The sequence below is a fragment of the Carcharodon carcharias genome, assembly GCF_017639515.1.
Source record: "Carcharodon carcharias isolate sCarCar2 chromosome 27 unlocalized genomic scaffold, sCarCar2.pri SUPER_27_unloc_1, whole genome shotgun sequence".
NCBI classification, from domain to species: Eukaryota; Metazoa; Chordata; class Chondrichthyes; order Lamniformes; family Lamnidae; genus Carcharodon; species Carcharodon carcharias.
Genome location: NW_024470624.1, coordinates 8,253,121 through 8,272,711, shown reverse-complemented (window position 1 = coordinate 8,272,711; position 19,591 = coordinate 8,253,121).

Genomic DNA, 19,591 nt, shown 5'->3' with positions numbered 1-19,591 from the left:
ACACGATTTTTCCCATTTCCACTGACTCCAGAGGACTAGGTCCATTCTCGCAAAACTCAAGACCACAAGGCCCATTCCCACTAAAGTCCAGAGAATATGCCTATTGTCTCTAAAGTCCAAAGGAGAAGGCCCATACTCACTAAACTGCAGAGGACTAGACCCATTCTTACTGAACTCCAGCGGACTAGGCTGATTCTCAAAAAACCCCTGGCACTAGGCCTATTCTCACTGAACCCGACAGGACTAGGCCAATTCTCACTAAACTCCAGGGCATTAGACCCATCCTCACTAAACTCCAGAAGACTAGTTCCATTCTCACTAAATTCTAGAGGACTAGACCCATTTTCACTAGACTCCAGTAGGCTAGGTCCAATCTCGCTAAAACTTGAGCGCTAGGGCCAATTTCACTAAAATCAACACGATTATTCCCATTTTCACTAACTCCAGAGGACTAGGCCCATTCTCGCTAATGTTCCTGCACTAAGCTCATTCTCTCAAAATTCCAGACCACAAGGCCCATTCCCACTAAAGTCCAGAGAATTTGCCTATTGTCTCTAAAGTCCAGAGGAGAAGGACCATACTCACTAAACTGCAGAGGACTAGATTCATTCTTACTGAACTCCAGGGGACTAGGCTCATTCTTAAAAAACCCTTGGCACTAGGCCTATTATCACTGATCCTGACAGGACTAGGCCAATTCTCACTTATCTCCAGGGCATTAGACGCATCCTCACTAAACTCCAGATGACTAGTTCCATTTTCACTTAATTCCAGAGGACTAGACCCTTTTTCACTAGACTCCAGTAGACTAGGTGCAATCTCGCTACACCTTGAGCACTAGGGCCATTCTCACTAAACACCAGACGACTGGGCTCATTCTTACTAAACTCCAAAGGAATAGGTCCATTCTCGCTAAAATCCAGAGGACTTGGACCATTCTCACTTAATCCCAGGGGAATATGCCCATTGTCTCTAAAACCCAGAGGAGAAAACCCTTACTCACTAAATGCAGAGGATTGGCCCTTTCCTCCTGAACTCCAGAGGACTAGGCCCATTCTCACAAAATTTCATGAGCACGCTTTCCGTTCTCATTACACTCCGAAGGACTAGGTCCATTCTCAATAAACACCAGAGGACTGGTCCCATTCTCTCTAAACCACAAAGGAATAGGTCCATTCTCGCTACGATCCAGAGGTCTAGGCCCATTCTCACTAAACTCCAGAGCACTAGACCCATTCTAAATACTGAGCAGAAGGACCATTTTCAATAAACTCCAGGGGCCTAGGCCTTTTCTCACTAAACTCCAGAGGACTCGATCCATCCTCACTAAACTCCAGCTGACTGGTTCCATTCTCATTAAACTCCAGAGGTCTTGACCCATTTTCACTAGACTCCAGAAGACTAGGTCCATTCTGGCTATAACCTGAGCACTAGGACCAATTTCACTAAAATCAACACGATTATTCCCATTTTCACTAACTCCAGAGGACTAGGCCCATTCTCGCTAATGTTCCTGCACTAAGCTCATTCTCTCAAAACTCCAGACCACAAGGCCCATTCCCACTAAAGTCCAGAGAATATGCCTATTGTCTCTAAAGTCCAGAGGAGAAGGCCCATACTCACTAAACTGCAGAGGACTAGACCCATTCTTACTGAACTCCAGGGGACTACGCTCATTCTAAAAAAAACCCTTGGCACTAGGCCTATTATCACTGATCCCAACAGGACTAGGCCAATTCTCACTAAACTCCAGGGCATTAGATGCATCTTCACTAAACTCCAGATGACTAGTTCCATTCTCACTTAATTCCAAAGGACTAGACCCATTTTCACTAGACTCCAGTAGGCTAGGACCAATCTCGCTACACCTTGAGCACTAGGGCCATTCTCACTAAACACCAGATGACTGGACTCATTCTCACTTAACTCCAAAGGAATAGGTCCATTCTCGCTAAAATCCAGAGGATTAAGACCATTCTCACTAAACTCAACAGGACTATGCCCATTCACACTCAACACAACCGGACTAGGCCCATTCAGAATAAACTCCACATCAATATGCCCATTCATACTTAACTGCAGAAGGCTTGGCCCATTCTTGCTAATCTTCCTGCACTTGGCCCATTCTCACTAAATTCCAGAGAACTAAGCCCATTTCCTCTAAACCCCTGAGGACTAGGCTCAATCTCACTAAACTGCAGAGGAACAGGCCCATTCTCACTCAACACCAGATGACAAGGCCCATTTTTGCTAAACTCCAGAGGACTATGCCCATTCTCATTAATGTTTCTGCATTGAACCCATTCTCTCAAAACTCCAGAGCACAAGGCCCATTCCCACAAAACTCCAGGGGAATATGCCCATTGTCTCTAAAGCCCAGAGGAGAAGACCCATACTCACTAAACTGCCGAGGATTGGCCCATTCTTACTGAACTCCAGAGGACTAGGCCCATTCTCAAAAAAACCCAAGGCACTAGGCCCATTCTCAAAGAACCCAACAGGACTTGGCCTATTCTCAGTAAACTCCAGGGCAGTAGACCCATTCTAAATGAACTCCAGGGCAGTAGGCCCATTCTCACTAAACTCAAGAGGACTAATGCCATTCTCACTAAACTCCAGAGGGCTAGACCCATTTTCACTAGACTCCAGAAGACTAGGTCCATTCTCATGAAACCTTGAGCACTAGACCCATTCTCACTAATCCCAAGAGGACTGGGCCCATTAGCACTAAACTCGAAAGGAATACATCCATCCTCGCTAAACACCAGAGGACTAGGCCCATTCTCCCTAAAATCAACAGGATTATGCCCATTTTCAGTAAACTCCAGAGGATAGGCTCATTCTCACCAAACCCCAAGGTGCTAGGCCCATTCTCACTGAACCCAACAGGACTAGGCCCATTCTCACTAAACTCCAGGGCATTAGACCCATCCTCACTAAACACCAGATGACTAGTTCCATTCTCACTAAACTCCAGAGAACTAGACCCATTTTCACTAGAGTCCAGTAGACTAGGTCCATTCTCTCTACACCTTGAGCACTAGGCCCATTCTCACTAAACACCAGAGGACTCGGCTCATTCTCACTAAACTTCAAAGGAACAGCTCCATTCTCACTGAAATCCGGAGGACTAGACCCATTCTCACTAAATTCAACAGGACTATGCCCATTCTCACTGAACTCCACAGGACTAGGCCCAATCTGACTAAAATCCACAGCACTATGTCCATTCGTGCTAAACTCCACAGGGCTTGGCCCATTCTCGCTAATCGTCCTGCACTAGGCCCATTTTCTATAAATCCCAGAGCACAGGGGCTATTCCAACTAAACTCTGGATCAATAGGCCCATAGTCTCTAAATCCCAGAGGACAAAGCCCATACTCACTAAACTGCCGAGGGCTATGCCCATTCTTACAGAACTCCAGAGGACTAGGCCCATTCTTACAGAACTCCAGAGGACTAGGCCCATTCTTACTAAACTCCTGAGGTCTAGACCCATTTTCACTAGACTCCAGGAGACTAGGTCCATTTTCGCTCAACCTTGAGCTCTAGGCCCATTTTCACTAAACCCAGAGGACTGGGCCCATTCTCACTAATGTTCCTGCACTGAGCCCATTCTCTCAAAACTCCAAAGCACAAGGCCCTTTCCCACTAAACTCCAGGGGAATATGCCCATTGTCTCTAAAACCCAGAGGAGAAGACCCATACTCACTAAACTGCCGAGGGCTATGCCCATTCTTACAGAACTTCAGAGGACTAGGCCCATTCTTACTGAACTCCGGAGGACTAAGCCCATTCTCAAAAAAACCCAAGGCACTAGGCCCATTCTCACTGAACTGCACAGGACTAGGCCAATTCTCAGTAAACTCCAGGGCACTAGGCCCATTCTAAATGAACTCTAGAGCAGTAGGCCAATTCTTACTAAATCCAGAGGACTAGGCCCATTCTCACTAAACTCCAGAGGACCAGGCCCAGTTTCAGTAATTCCAGAGGACCAGGATAATTCTCACTAAACTCAAGAGGACTAGGCCCATTCTGACTAAGATCCACAGCAATATGTCCATTCACGTCAAACTCCAGAGGGCTTGGCCCATTCTCACTAATCTCCCTGCACTAGGCCCATTCTCACTAAACTCCAGAGAACTAAACCCATTCTCTCTAAACCACTGAGGCCTAGGCTCAATTTCACTAAACTGCTGAGGAACAGGCCCATTCTCACTCAACACCAGAGGACAAGGCCCAATCTCACTAAACTCCAGAGGAATATGCCCATGCTCACTAAATTTCAAAGCACACATCCCATTCTCATGAAACTCCAAAGGACTAGGCCCATTATCACTAAACATCAGAGCACTCGGGCCATTCTCACTAATCTCCAGAGGACTAGGCCCATTCTCTCTAAACTCCACAGCACAAGGGCCATTCTCACTAAACTCTGGATGAATAGGCCCATTGTCTCTAAACCCCAGAGAACAAGGCCCATACTCACTTATCTGCAGAGGACTAGGCCCATTCATCCTAAACTCCAGAGGAGTACACCCATTCTTACTAAACTCCATAGAACTAAGCTCATTCACACTAAACCCAAGAGGACTGAGCCCATTCTTACTGAACTCCACAGCACGATGCCCATTCTCTCTAAACTCAAGAGATCTAGCCCCATTCTCACTAATCTTCCTGCACTAGGCCCATTCTTACTAAACTCTAGAGAACTAAGCTCATTCACACTAAACCCAAGAGGACTGAGCCCATTCTTACTGAACTCCAGAGGACTAGGCCCATTCTCACTAAACTCCAGAGAACTGGGCCCATTCTCACTAAACTCCACAGCACTATGCCCATTCTCTCTAAACTCAAGAGATCTAGGCCCATTCTCACTAATCTTCCTGGACTAGACCCACTCTTACTGAACTCCAGAGGACTAGGCCCATTCTCACTAATCTTCCTGGACTAGACCCACTCTTACTGAACTCCAGAGGACTAGGCCCATTCTCACTAAACTCCAGGGAACTGGGCCCATTCTCACTAAACTCCACAGCACTATGCCCATTCTCTCTAAACTCAAGAGATCTAGGCCCATTCTCACTAATCTTCCTGCACTAGACCCACTCTTACTGAACTCCAGAGGACTAGGCCCATTCTTACTAAAATCCAGAGGACAAGATCCATCCTCACTAAACTCAAGAGGACTAGATCCATTTTCACTAAACTCCAAAAGGCTAGGCCCATTCTCACTAAACCCCAGAGGACTGGGCCCATTATCGTTAAACCCCAATGTACCAGGTCCATTCTTGCTAAACTCCAGAGGTCTGGGCCCATTCTCAATAAATTCCAAGAGCTCAAGGCCCATTCTCATCAAACGCCAGAGGACCAGGGCCATTCTCACTAAACTCCAGAGTACTAGGCCCATTCTCACTTAGCTCCAGAGGACTAGACACATTTTCACTAAACTCCAGATGTCTAGGTCCATTCTCACTAAACCTTGAGCACGAGGCCCATTCTCACTCAACCCCAGAGGACTGGGCCCATTATTGTTCAACTCCAAGTGACAAGGTCCATTCTTGCTAAACTCCAGAGAACTAGGCCCATTCTCACTAAATTCCAAGATCATGAGACCCATTCTAAGTAAACCCCAGAGGACTGGGCACATTCTCACTAAACTCCAGAAGACTAGGCCCATCCTCATTAATCTTCCTGCACTGGGCCCATTCTCACTAAACCCCAGAGAACTAAGTCCATTCTCACTAAACCCCAGAGGACTAGGCCCAATTTCACTAACCTGCAGAGGAAAACACCCATTCTCACTCAACACCAGAAGCCGAGGCTCAATCTCACTAAATTGCTGGGCACAAGGCACATTGTCACTAAACACCAGAGGACTAGGCCCTTTCTCATGAAACACCATAGGACTACGCCCCTTCTCACTAAATTTCTAGAGCACGAGGCCCATTGTCACTAAACTCCAGAAGACCAGGCCCATTCTCAGAAAAGTCAAGAGGAACAGGCCAATACTCACTAAACTCCAGACTACCAGGCCCATTCCCACTAAACACCAGAGGAATAGGCCCTTTCTCATGAAACACCATAGGACTACACCCCTTCTCACTAAATTTCTAGAGCACGAGGCCCATTCTCATGCAACTCCAAAGGACTAGGCCCATTCTCAATAAACTCCAGAGCACTCGGACCATTCTCACTAAACTCAACAGGACTATGCAATTTTCACTAAACTACAGAGGACTAGACCCATTCTCACTAAACTTCCAGCATGAGGCCCACTAAACTCCAGAGGACAAGGCCAATTCTCACTAAACACCAGAGAAGTAAGTCCATTCTCACTAAACTGCAGAGGAACTGGCCTGTTCTCACTAACACTAAAGGACTAGGCCCATTCTCACTAAATTTCAAGACCATGAGGCCCATTCTCATGAAACTCCAAATGAGTAAGCCCATTTTCACTGAACTACAGAGAACTCGGACCATTCTCACTAACCTCCAGCGGTCTACGGCCATTCTCACTGAACCCAATAGGACTAGGCCCATTCTCACTAAACTCCAGGGCACTAGGCCCATTCTAAATGAACTCCAGAGCATTAGGCCCTTTATAACTAAACTCCAGGGCACTAGGCCCATTGTCTCTAAACTCCAGAGGACCAGGCCCATTCTCAAAAATGTCAAGACGAACAGGCCAATACTCACTAAACTCCAGAGTACCAGGCCCACTCTCGTTAAATTCCAGAGGACTAGGCCCAATCTCACCAAACACTAGATCAGTAGTCCCACTCTCACTAAGCTCCAGAAGACTAGGCCCATTCTCAATAAAGTTCAAGAGCATGAGGCCCATTCTCATCAAGCTTCACAATACCAGGCCCATTCTCACTAAATTACAGGGGACTAAGCCCATTCTCACTGAACTCCAGAGGATTAGGCCTGTTCTCACTAAACTCCAGAGGTCTAGACCCTTCCTCACTAAACTCCAGATGACTAGTTCCATTCTCACTAAACTCCAGTGAACTAAGCCCATTTGCAGTAAACCCAAGAGGACTGAGGCCATTCTTACTGAACTCCAGAAGACTAGGCCCATTCTCATTAAACTTCAGAAGACTAGGTCCATTCTCACTAAACCTTGAGCACTAGGCATATTCTCACTATGCCCCAGAGGACTGGGGCCGTTATCATTAAACTCCAAAGGACTACGTCCATTCTTGCTAAACTCCGGAGATCTAGGCCTATTCTCACTAAATTCCAGGAGCACAAGGCCCATTCTCACTAAACCCCAGAGGACTGGGGCCATTATCACTAAACTCCAAACGACAAGGTCCATTCTCACTAAACACCAGAGAACTAGGCACATTCTCATTAAACTCCACAGCACTATGCCCATCCTCGCTAAACTCCAGAGGACTAGGCCTATCCTCGTTAATCTTCCTGCACCAGGCCCAATATCACTAAACTCCAGAGGAAAACGCCTATTCTCACTCAACACCAGAGGCCGAGACCCAATCTCACTAAACTCCTGAGCACAAGGCGCATTCCCACTAAACTCCAGACTTCTTGGCCCGTTATCTCTAAATCCCAGAGGACTACAGAGGACTGGGCCTATTCTTCCTGAACTCCAGGGGATTCGGCCCATCCTTACTAAACTCCAGGGGATTAGGCCCACTCTCACTAAACTCCAGAGGACTAGACCCATCCTAAATAAACTCCAGATGACTAGATCCATTCTCACTAAACTCCAGTGAACTGGACCAATTTTCACTAGACTCCAGAAGACTAGGTCCATTCTAGCTACACCTTGAGCACTAGGCCCATTCTCACTAAACCCTAGAGGACTGGACCTATTCTTGCTAAACTCCAAAGGAATATGTCCATTCTCGCAAAACTCCAGAGGACTAGGCCCATTCTCACTAAACTCAACAGGAGTATACCAATATTACCAAAACTCCAGAGGACTAGGCCAATTCTCACTAATGTTCCTGCACTAGGCGCATTGTCACTAAACTACAGAGGACAAGGCAAATTCTCACTAAACTCCAGAGCACTAAGCCCATTCCCACTAAACCCCAGAGTACCAGGGCCAATCTCACTAAACTGCAGAGGAACAGGCCAAATATCATAACACCAGAGGCCTAGGCCCATTCTCACTAAATTTCAAAACCATGACGTCCATTCTCATGAAAGTCCAAATGAGTAAGCCCATTCTCACTGAAGTACAGAGCACTCAGACCATTCTCACTAAACTCCAGATGACTAGACCTATTCTCACTGAACTCTGGGGTAATAGGCCCATTCTAAATGAACTCCAGAGCAGTAGGGCCATTCTCACTAAACCCCAGAGGTCACGATCCAATCTCACTAAACTGCAAAGGAAAAGGCCCAATCTCACTCAACACCAGAGGATGAGGCCAAATCTCACTAAACTCCTGAGCACTTGGCACATTCTCACTAAACACCAGAGGCCGAGGCCCTTTCTCATAAAAGCCCATAGGACCATGCCAATCCTCACTAAATTTCTAGACTGCAAGGCCCATTCTCATGAAGCTCCAAAGGACTAGGCCTATTCTCACTGAACTCCACAGGACTAGGCCCATTCTCTTTAAAGTCCAGAGCACAAGGCCTATTCCCACTAAACTCCAGAGGACTAGGCCCGTTATCTCTAAACCCAAGAGGACTAGTCCCATACTCATTGAACTGCAGGGGTCGAGGCCTACTCTTAATGAACTCCAGGGAACTTGGCGCATTCTTACTAAACTCCAGGGGACTAGGCCCATTCTCACTAGACTCCAGAAGAATAGGTACTTTCTCGCTACGCCTTGAGCACTAGGCCCATTCTCACCAGAGGACTGTGCCCATTCTCGCTAAACTCCAAAGGAATATGTCCATTCTTGCTAAACTCCAGAGGACTTGGCCCATTCTTACTAAACTCAAAAGGACTATGCCCATTTTATCTAAACTCCGGGGGACTAGGCCAATTCTCGCTAATATTCCTGCACTAGGCCCATTCTCACTAAACTCCAGAGGACAAGGTCCATTCTCACTAAACTCCAGAGAACTAAGCCAATTCTCATTAATCCCCAAAGTATTAGAGCCAATCTCAATAAACTGCAGAGGAACACGCCCATTATTACTAAAACCAGAGGACTAGGCTCATTCTCACTAAATCTCAAGACCACGAGGCCCATTCTTATGAAAGTCCAAATGATTAGATCCATTCTCACTGAACTACAGAGCACTTGGACCATTCTCACTAAACTCTAGATGACTAGACCTATTCTCAATAAAGACCAGTGGACTAGGCGCATTCTCGCAAAATCCATAGGACCAAGCCCATTCTCAGTTAATTCCAGAGGACCAGGCTAATTCTCACTAAACTCCAGAGGACTAGCCCCATTCCCTCTAAACTCCAGAGGACTAGACCCATTCTTGCTAATCGTCCTGCACTAGGCCGATTCTCACCAAATTCCAGAGGATAAATCCAATTCTCACTAAACTCCAGAGAACTAAGCCCATTCTCACTAACCCCTAGAGGACTAGGCCCAATCTCTCAAAACTGCAGAGTAACAGGCCCATTATCACTAACACCAGAGGGCTAGGCCCATTCTCACTAAATTTCAAGACCACGAGGCCCATTCTCATGAAACTCCAAATGAGTAAGTCCATTCTCACTGAACTACAGAGCACTTGGACCATTCTAACTAAACTCCAGATGACTAGGCCCATTCTCACTGAAATCCACAGGACTAGACACATTCTCACAAAACCCCAAGGCACTAGGCCCATTCACATTGAACCCGACAGGAATAGACCCATTCTCAGTAAACCCCAGGGCACTAGGCCCATTGTAAATGAGCTCCAGAGCAGTAGGCCCATTCTCACTAAACTCCTGAGGACTAGGCCCATTCTCATGAAAGCCCATAGGGCCATGCCCCTTCTCACTAAATTTCTAGAGCACGAGGCCCATTATCCTGAAACTCCAAAGGACTAGGCCTATTCTCACTGAACTCCACAGAACTAGGCCCATTCTCACTAAACTCCAGAGCACAAGGTCCATTCCCACTAAACTACAGAGGACTTGGCCCATTATATCTAAATCCCAGAGGATTAGGCCCATGCTCACTAAACTGCAGAGGACTAGGCCCATTCTTACTGAACTCCAGGGGACTCGGCCCATTCTTACTAAACTCCAGGGGATTATGCCCATTCTCACTAAACTCCAGAGGAATGTACCCATTTTCATTAGACTCCAGAGAGTCTAGGTCCATTCTCACTTCACCTTGAGCACTAGGCCCATTCTCACTAAACCCTAGAGGATTGGGCCCATTCTTGCTAAACTCCAAAGAAATATGTCCATTCTCACAAAACTCCAGAGGACTAGGCCCATTCTCACTAAACTCAACAGGATTATGCCAATTTTAGCTTAACTCCAGAGGACAAGGCAAATTCTCACTAAACTCCAGAGAACTAAGGCCATTCTCACTAAACCCCAGAGTGCTAGGGTCAATCTCACTAAGCTGCAGTGGAACAGGCCCAATATCACTTACACCAGAGGAGTAGGCTCATTCTCACTAAATTTCAAGACTACGAGGCCCATTCTCATGAAAGTCCAAATGAGTAAGCCCATTCTCACTGAAGTACAGAGCACTTGGACCATTCTCACTAAACTCCAGATGACTAGACCCATTCCCACTGAACTCCAGGGCACTAGGCCTGTTCTAAATGAACTCCAGATCAGTAGGCCCATTCTCACTAAACCCCAGAGGATTAGATCCATTCTCACTTAACTGCAAAGGAAAAGGCCCATTCTCATTCAACACCAGAGGCTGAGGCCCAATCTCACTCAACTCCTGATCACTAAACCCCAGAGGACTGGGCACATTATCGCTAAACTCCAAAGGACAAGGGCCATTTTCATTAAACTCCAGAGAACTAGGCACATTCTCATTAAACTCTAAAGCACTAAGCCCATTCTGGCTAAACTCCAGAGGACTAGGCCCATCCTCATTAATCTTCCTGCACTAGGCCTATTCTGACTAAACTCCAGAGAACTAAGCCCATTCTCACTAAACCCCAGAGGACTAGGCCCAATCTCCCTAAACTGCAAAGGAAAGGGCCCATTCTCACTCAACACCAGAGGCCGACACCTAATCTCACTAAACTCCAGAACACAAGACCCATTCCCAATAAACTCCAGAGAACTTGGCCCATTATCTCTAAATCTCGGAGGACTAGGCCCATACTCACTAAACCGCAGAGGACTAGGCTCATTCTTACTGAACTCCAGGGGACTTGGCCCATTCTCACTAAACTCCAGGAGTCTAGACGCATCCTCAATAAATTCCAGATGACTAGTTCCATTCTCACTAAACTCCAGAGAACTATACTCATTTTCACTAGACTCCAGAAGACTACGTCCATTCTCACTACACATTAAGCTCTAGGCCCATTCTCACTAAACACCAGGGGACTGGGCCAAATCTGGCTAAGCACCAAAGGTATATGTGCATTCTCGTTAAACTCCAGAGGACTAGGCCCATTCTCACTAAACTCCAGAGGCCAAGTGCAATTCTGACTAAACTCCAGAGAACTAAGCCCATTCTCACTAAACCCCAGAGGACTAGGTCCAATCTCTCAAAAGCCCATAGGACCCGACCACTTCTCACTAAATTTCTAGAGCACGAGGCCCATTCTCATGAAACTCCAAAGGACTGGGCCTATTCTCACTGAACTCCACAGGACTAGGCCCATTCTCTCTAAACTCCAGAGGACTTGGCCAGTTATCTCTAAACCCCAGAGGAGTAGGCCCAATCTCACTACACTGCAAAGGAAAAGGCCCATTCTCACTCAACACCAGAGGCCAAGACCCAATCTCACTAAACTACAGTGCACAAGGCCTATTCCCAATAAACTCCAGAGAACTTGGCACATTCTCATTAAACTCCACAGCACTATGCCCATCCTTGCTAAACTCCAGAGGACTAGGACCATCCTTGTTAATCTTCCTGCACTAGGCCCATTCTCACGGAACCCCAGAGAACTAAGCCCATTGCCATGAAACCCCAGAGGACTAGGCCCAATATCACTAAACTCCTGAGCCCCAGGCAGATTCTCACTAAATACCAGAGGACTAGGCCCTTTCTCTCAAAAGCCCATAGGACCGTTATCTCTAAACCTCAGAGGACCAGGCCCAATCTCACTAAACTGCAATGGAAAAAGCCCATTCTCACTCAACACCAGAGGTCGAGACCCAATCTCACTAAACTCCATAGCACAAGGCCCATTCCCAATAATCTCCAGAGAATTTGGCCCATTATCTCTAAATCCCAGAAGACCAGGCCCATGCTCACTAAACTGCAGAGGACTAGGCTCATTCTTACTGAAGTCCAGGGGACTAGGCCCATTCTCACTAAACTCCAGAGGACTAGACTCATTTTCACTAGACTCCAGAAGACCAGGTCCATTCTCGCTACACATTGAGCACTAGGCCCATTCTCACTAAACACCAGGGGACTGGGCCCACTCTGGCTAAACTCCAAAGGAATATGTCCATTCTCACTAAACTCCAAAGGACTAGGCCCATTTTAGCTAAACTCAAGAGGACTAGGACAATTCGCAGTAATCTTCCTGCATTAGGCCCATTGTCACTAAACTCCAGGGGACAAGGCCAATTCTCACTAAACTCCAGGGAACTAAGCCCATTCTCACTAAACCCCAGAGTACTAGGTCCAATCTCACTAAACTGCAGAGGAACAGGCCCATTATCACTAACACCAGAGGACTAGGCCCATTCTCACTAACTTTCAGGACAACAAGGCCCATTCTCATGAAAGTCCAAATGAGTAAGCCGAATTTCACTACAGAGCACTCGCACCATTCTCACTAAACTAGAGTTGACTAGGCCCATTCTTACTAAACTCCGGGGCACTAGGCCCATTCTAAATGAACTCCACAGCAGTAGGCCCATTCTCACTTACCTCCAGAGGACTTGGACTATTCTCACTAAACTCCAGAGGACTAGGCCCATTCTCACTAAACTCCAGAGAACTAAGCCCGTTCTCACTAAACCCCAGAGGACTAGATCCAATCTCACAAAATTGCAGAGGGACAGGCCCATTCTCACTAACAGCAGAGGACTAGGCCCATTCTCACTAAATTTCAAAACCACGGGGCCCATTCTCATGAAAGTCCAAATGAGTAAGCCCAATCTCACTGAACTCCACAGGACTAGGCCCATTCTCACAAATTCCCACTAAACTCCAGAGAGCTAGGCACATTCTTACTAAACTCCAGAGGACTAGGCTCATTCTCACTTAATTCCAACAGCACAAGGCCCATTCTTATTAAATTACAGAGGACCAGGCCCATTCTCACTAAACTCCAGAAGACTAGGGACATTCTCACTAAATCCCAGAGGACTAGACCCATTCGCAATAAACTCCTGAAGACTAGGGCCATTCTCGAAAAACCTTAAGCATGACGACCATTCTCACTGAACCCCAGAAATCTGGGCCCATTCTCACTAAACTCCAAAGGACTAGGTCCATTCACACTAAGCCTCCTACACTAGGCCCATTCTCACTAAACTCCCAAGAACTAAGCCCATTCTCACTAAACTCCAGAGGACTAGGCCAATTCTCACTGAACTCCACAGGACTGGGCCCTTCTCTCTAAACTCCACAGCACACGGCCCATTCTCCCTAAACTCCAGAGGACTAGGCCGATTCCCTCTAAACCCAAGAGGACTAGACCCATTCTCACTTAACCTCAGAGGACTACGCCCATTCTCACTGAACTCCACAGGACAAGGCCCATTCTCACTAAACTGCAGAGCACTTGACCCATTCTCACTAAACTCCAGAGGACTAGGCCCATTCTCACTAAAATCCAGAGCACTGGGCCCATTTTCACTAAACCCCAGAGGACTAGACCTATTCCGACTGAACCCTAGAGAATGAGGCCCATTCTCAGTGAACTCCTCAGGACTAGCCCCATTATCACTAAACTCCAGGGCACTAGACCCCTTCTCACTAAGCTCCAGAGCACTAGGCCCATTCTAACTAAACTCCAGAGGACAAGGCCCATTCTCACTCAACTCCTGAGGACAAGGCCCAATCTCACTAAATTACTCAGCACTAGGCTCATTCCCACTTAATTCCAGAGGACCATGCCCAATCTCACTAAACACCAGAGTACCAGGATCATTCTCAACAATCTATGAGGACTAGGCCCAATCTCGCTAAACACTAGAACACTAAAACAAAACAAAAACAGAATCACCTGGAAAAACTCAGCAGGTCTGGCAGCATCGGTGGAGAAGAAAAGAGTTGACATTTCGAGTCCTCATGACCCTTCAACAGAACTCAAAAAAAAGACAGGAGAGAAATGGAAAGCAATGAAGATGCACAAGGCAAAAGAGAGATACAGAAATCTTGTCGGAGAGAGGAGCTGTACTTCTTCAAGGTAGGCATTTCTTGAAGAGGAGTGGCAGTCAATTAAACACAGAGATAAAAACAAAAAACTGTGGATGCTGGAAATCCAAAACAAAACAAAAACAGAATTATCTGGAAAAACTCAGCAGGTCTGGCAGCATTGGCGGAGAAGAAAAGAGTTGACGTTTCGAGTCCTCATGACCCTTCAACAGAACTGGTCATTAGTCCCTTTCTCACTAAACCCCAGAGGACTAGGCCCATTCTCGCTAAAGTCCAAGAGCACGAGGCCCATTCTCATTCAACTCCACAGGACCAGGCCCATCCTCATGAAACTCCAGAAGACTAGGTCCTTCTCCCTAAACTCCAGAGGTCTAGACCGATTCACTCTAAACTCTGAAGACTAGGTCCATTCTCGCTAAACATTGAGCACTAGGCCCATTCTCACTAAGCCCCAGAGCACTAGGCCCATTTTCACCAAACCCCAGAGGATGAGGCCCATTCTCACCAACCTCCAGAGCACTAAGTCCATTCTCGTTAAACATCAGAGGACAAGGCCCATTCTTGTTAAACTTCGAGCACCATGTCCAATCTCACTAAAACCCAGAAGATGAGATCCATTCTCATTCAACCCCAGAGGACTAGACCCATTCTCAATAAACTCTTGAAGACTAGGTCCATTCTCACCAAACCTTGAGCCTTAGGCCCATTCCCACTAAACCCCAGAGGACTGGGCCCATTCTCACTAAACTCTAAAGGACTAGGCCCATTCTCGCTAAAACTCATGCACTAGGCCCATTCTCACTAAACCTCAGAGGACAAGGCCCAATCTCACTAAACTCCTGAGGACTAGGCCCATTCTCACCTAAATCCAGAGGACCATGCCCAATCTCATTAAACTCCACAGTACGAGGATCATTCTCATTAAGCTCCAAAGATGAGGCCTAATCTCACGGAAGACCAAAACACCAGACCCAGTCGCATTAAACATCAGACCACTAGGACCTTTCTCATTAATTTCCGAGACCGCAAGGCCCATTCTCATTACATTCCACAGGACCAGGCCCATTCTCAATAAACCCCAGAAGACCTAGTCCATTCTCGCTAAACTTCCTGCACTAGGCCCATTCTCACTAAACTCCAGAGGACAAGGCTCATTCTCACGAAACTCCAGAGGACGAGATACATTCTCACTAAACTCCTGAAGACAAGGTCCATTCTCGCTAAACCTTGAGCAATAGGCCCATTCTCGCTAAAAACCAGAGGACTGGGCCCATTCTCACTAAACTCCAAAGGACAAGGTCCATTCTTTCCAAACATCATGCCCTAGGCCCATTCTCAATACATTCCAGAGACGTAAGCCCATTCTCACTAAAACCCAGAGGTCTAGGCCCAATCTCACTAAACTCGAGAGCACCAGGCCCATTCTCAGTCAGCCCCAGAGGACAAGGCCCAATCTCACTAAACTCCTGACCACTAGGCCCATTTTCACTAAATACAAGAGGACTAGGCTCATTCTCACTAAATTTCAAGAGCAGCAGGCCCATTCTCATGAAATTCCACAGGACTAGGCACATTAATACAAAACTACAGAGAACTCGGCCCATTCTCAGTAAGCACCAGAGGATGAGGCCCATTCTCACTTAACTCCTCAGGGCTCAGAAAATTCTCACAATACTCCAGAATTCTAGCCCATTTTCAATAAACTCCAGAGGACTAGGCCCATTCTCACTAAACCCCAGAGGACTAGACCCATTCTTACTAAAGTCCAGAGGTCTAGGCCCAATCTCACTGAACTCCACAGGCCTACGGACATTCTCACTAAACTCCATAGGACTAGGCCGATTAACACTAAACCCCAGAGGACTAGGGCCATTCTCACTGAACCCCAGAGGACTAGGCCCATTCTAACTCAACTCCACAGGACAAGGACCATTCTCACTAGACTCCAGAGCACTAGGCCCATTCTCACTAAACCCCAGAGGACAAGACCGATTCCGACTGAATACCAGATGTTGAGGCCCATTCTCACTGAACTCCTCAGGACTTGCCCCATTATCACTAAACTCTACGGCACTGGGCCCATTCTCACTAAACTCCAGAGGACAAGGCCCGTCCTCATTCATCTCCAGAGAACAAGGCCCGATCTCACTAAATTGATCAGCACTAGGCTCATTCTCACTTAATTCCAGAGGACCATGCTTAATCTCACTAAACACCAGAGTACTAGGATCATTCTCATCAATCTCTTAGGACTAGACCCATTCTTATTAATCACCAGGACTCTAGGCCCTTTCTCAATAAATCCCAGAGGACTAGACCCATTCTCATTAAATTCCAAGAGCACGAGGCCCTTTCTCATTAAACTCCACAGCACCTGGCCCATCCTCACAAAACTCCAGAAGCCTAAGTCCATGCTCACAAAACTCCAGATTCACACTAAACTCCTGAAGAGTAGGTCCATTCTCGCTAAACCTTGAGTTCTAGGCCCATTCTCACTAAACCTCAGAGGACTGGGTGCATTCTCGCTAAACTCCAAAGGACTAGGCCTATTCTCACTAAACTCCAGAGAACTAAGCCCATTCTCACTAAACCCCAGAGGACTCGACCCATTCTCACTAAACTCTTGTAGCCTAGGCCCATTCTCACTAAACCCCAGAAGACTGGGCCCATTCTCACCAAAATCCAAAGGACGAGGCGCATTCTCGCTAAACTTCCTGCACTAGGCCCATTCTCACTAAACTCCAGAGGAAAAGGCCCATTCTCACTGAACTCTATAGAACTAAGCCCATTCTCATTACACCCTAGAGGAGAAGGCCCAATCTCACTAAACCCCTGAGGACTAGGCCCAATCTCATTAAACTCCACAGTACCAGGATTATTCTCATTAATCTCCAAGGACTAGGCCCAATCTCACTGACCACCAGAATACTAGGGCCATTCTCAATAAACCCCAGATCACTAGGCCCTTTCTCATTAAATTCCAAGAGCACAAGGCCCATTCTCATTAAATTCCAATGGACCAGGCCTATTCTCACTAAACTCCAGAAGACTTTGTCCATGCTCATTAAACTCCAGAAGACTAGACCTATTGTCACTAAACCCCTGAAGACTAGGTCCATTTTCACTAAATCTTGAGCCCTAGGCCCATTCTCACTAAGCCCCAGAAGACTGGGCCCATTCTCACCAAAATCCAAAGGACGAGGCGCATTCTCGCTAAACTTCCTGCACTAGGCCCATTCTCACTAAACTCCAGAGGAAAAGGCCCATTCTCACTGAACTCTATAGAACTAAGCCCATTCTCATTACACCCTAGAGGAGAAGGCCCAATCTCACTAAACCCCTGAGGACTAGGCCCAATCTCATTAAACTCCACAGTACCAGGATTATTCTCATTAATCTCCAAGGACTAGGCCCAATCTCACTGACCACCAGAATACTAGGGCCATTCTCAATAAACCCCAGATCACTAGGCCCTTTCTCATTAAATTCCAAGAGCACAAGGCCCATTCTCATTAAATTCCAATGGACCAGGCCTATTCTCACTAAACTCCAGAAGACTTTGTCCATGCTCATTAAACTCCAGAAGACTAGACCTATTGTCACTAAACCCCTGAAGACTAGGTCCATTTTCACTAAATCTTGAGCCCTAGGCCCATTCTCACTAAGCCCCAGAGGATAGGGTGCATTCTTGCAAAACTCCAAAGGACTAGGCCCATTCTCACTAAACTTCCTGCACTAGGCCCATTCTCACCAAACTCTGGAGATCTAAGCCAATTCTCATTAAATCCCAGAGGACATGGCACAATCTCACTAAACTCCTGAGGACTAGGCCCATTCTCACTTAATTCCAGAGGACAATGCCCAATCTCATTAAACTCCACAGTACCAGGATCATTCTCATTATTCTCCGTGGACTAGGCCCAATCTCACTGAACACCAGAACACTAGGCCTATTCTCACTAAACCCCACAGCACTAGCCCCCTTTCTCACTAAATTTCAAGAGCGCAAGGCCTATTCACATTAAATTCCACAGACCAGGCCCATTCTCACTAAACACCAGAAGACTATGTCCATTCCCGCTAAACCTTGATCGCTAGGCCAATTCATACTAAACCCCAGAGGACTGGGCCCATTCTCACTAAACTCCAAATTACTTGGTCCATTCTCACTAAACTTCCTGCACTAGGCCCTTTCTCACTAAACTCCAGATGACAAGACCCATTCTAACTAAACTCCTGAAGATTAGGTCCATTCTCCTTAAACCTTGAGCCATAGGCCCATTCTCAGTAAACCCAAGAAGACTGGGGCCATTCTTGTTAAACTCCAAAGCACTAGACCCATTCTTGCTAAACTCTCTGCACTAGGCCCATTCTCACTAAACTCCAGAGGAAAAGGCCCATTCTCACTGAACTCAATAGAACTAAGCCCATTCTCACTACACCCTAGAGGAGAAGGCCCAATCTCACTAAACCCCTGAGGACTAAGCCCAATCTCATTAAACGCCACAGTGCCAGGATTATTCTCATTAATCTCCGAGGACTAGGCCCAATCTCACTGACCACCAAAACTCTAGGGCCATTCTCAATAAAACCCCAGAGCATTAGGTCCCTTCTCACTAAATTCCAAGAGCACGAGGACCATTCTCATTAAATTCCAATGGACCAGGCCCATTCTCACTAAACTCCAGAAGACTAGGTCCATTCTCACTAAACTCCAGAGGACAAAGCCCATTCTCACAAAACCCCAGAGGACTAGGACCATTCAAAATAAATTTCAAGAGCAACAGGCCCAAACTCTTGAAACTACACAGGACTAGGCCCATTCTCACTGAACTCCACAGGACTAGGCTCATTCTCACCAAACTCCAGTGCACTCAGCCCAGTCTCACTAAACTCCAGAAGACCAGGCCGATTCTCAGTAAACCACAGAGGACAAGACCCATTCTCACTAAGCCCCAGAAGACTAGGCACATTTTCACTCAACTCCACAGAACAAGGCCCTTTCTCACTAAACTCCAGAGGACCAGGCCCATTCTCAGTTAGCCCCAGAGGACAAGGCCCAATCTCACTAAACTCCTGAGCACTAGGCCCATTTTCACTAAACACCAGAGGAATAAGTCCATTCTCACTAAATTTCAAGAGCACCAGGCCCATTCTCATGAAAC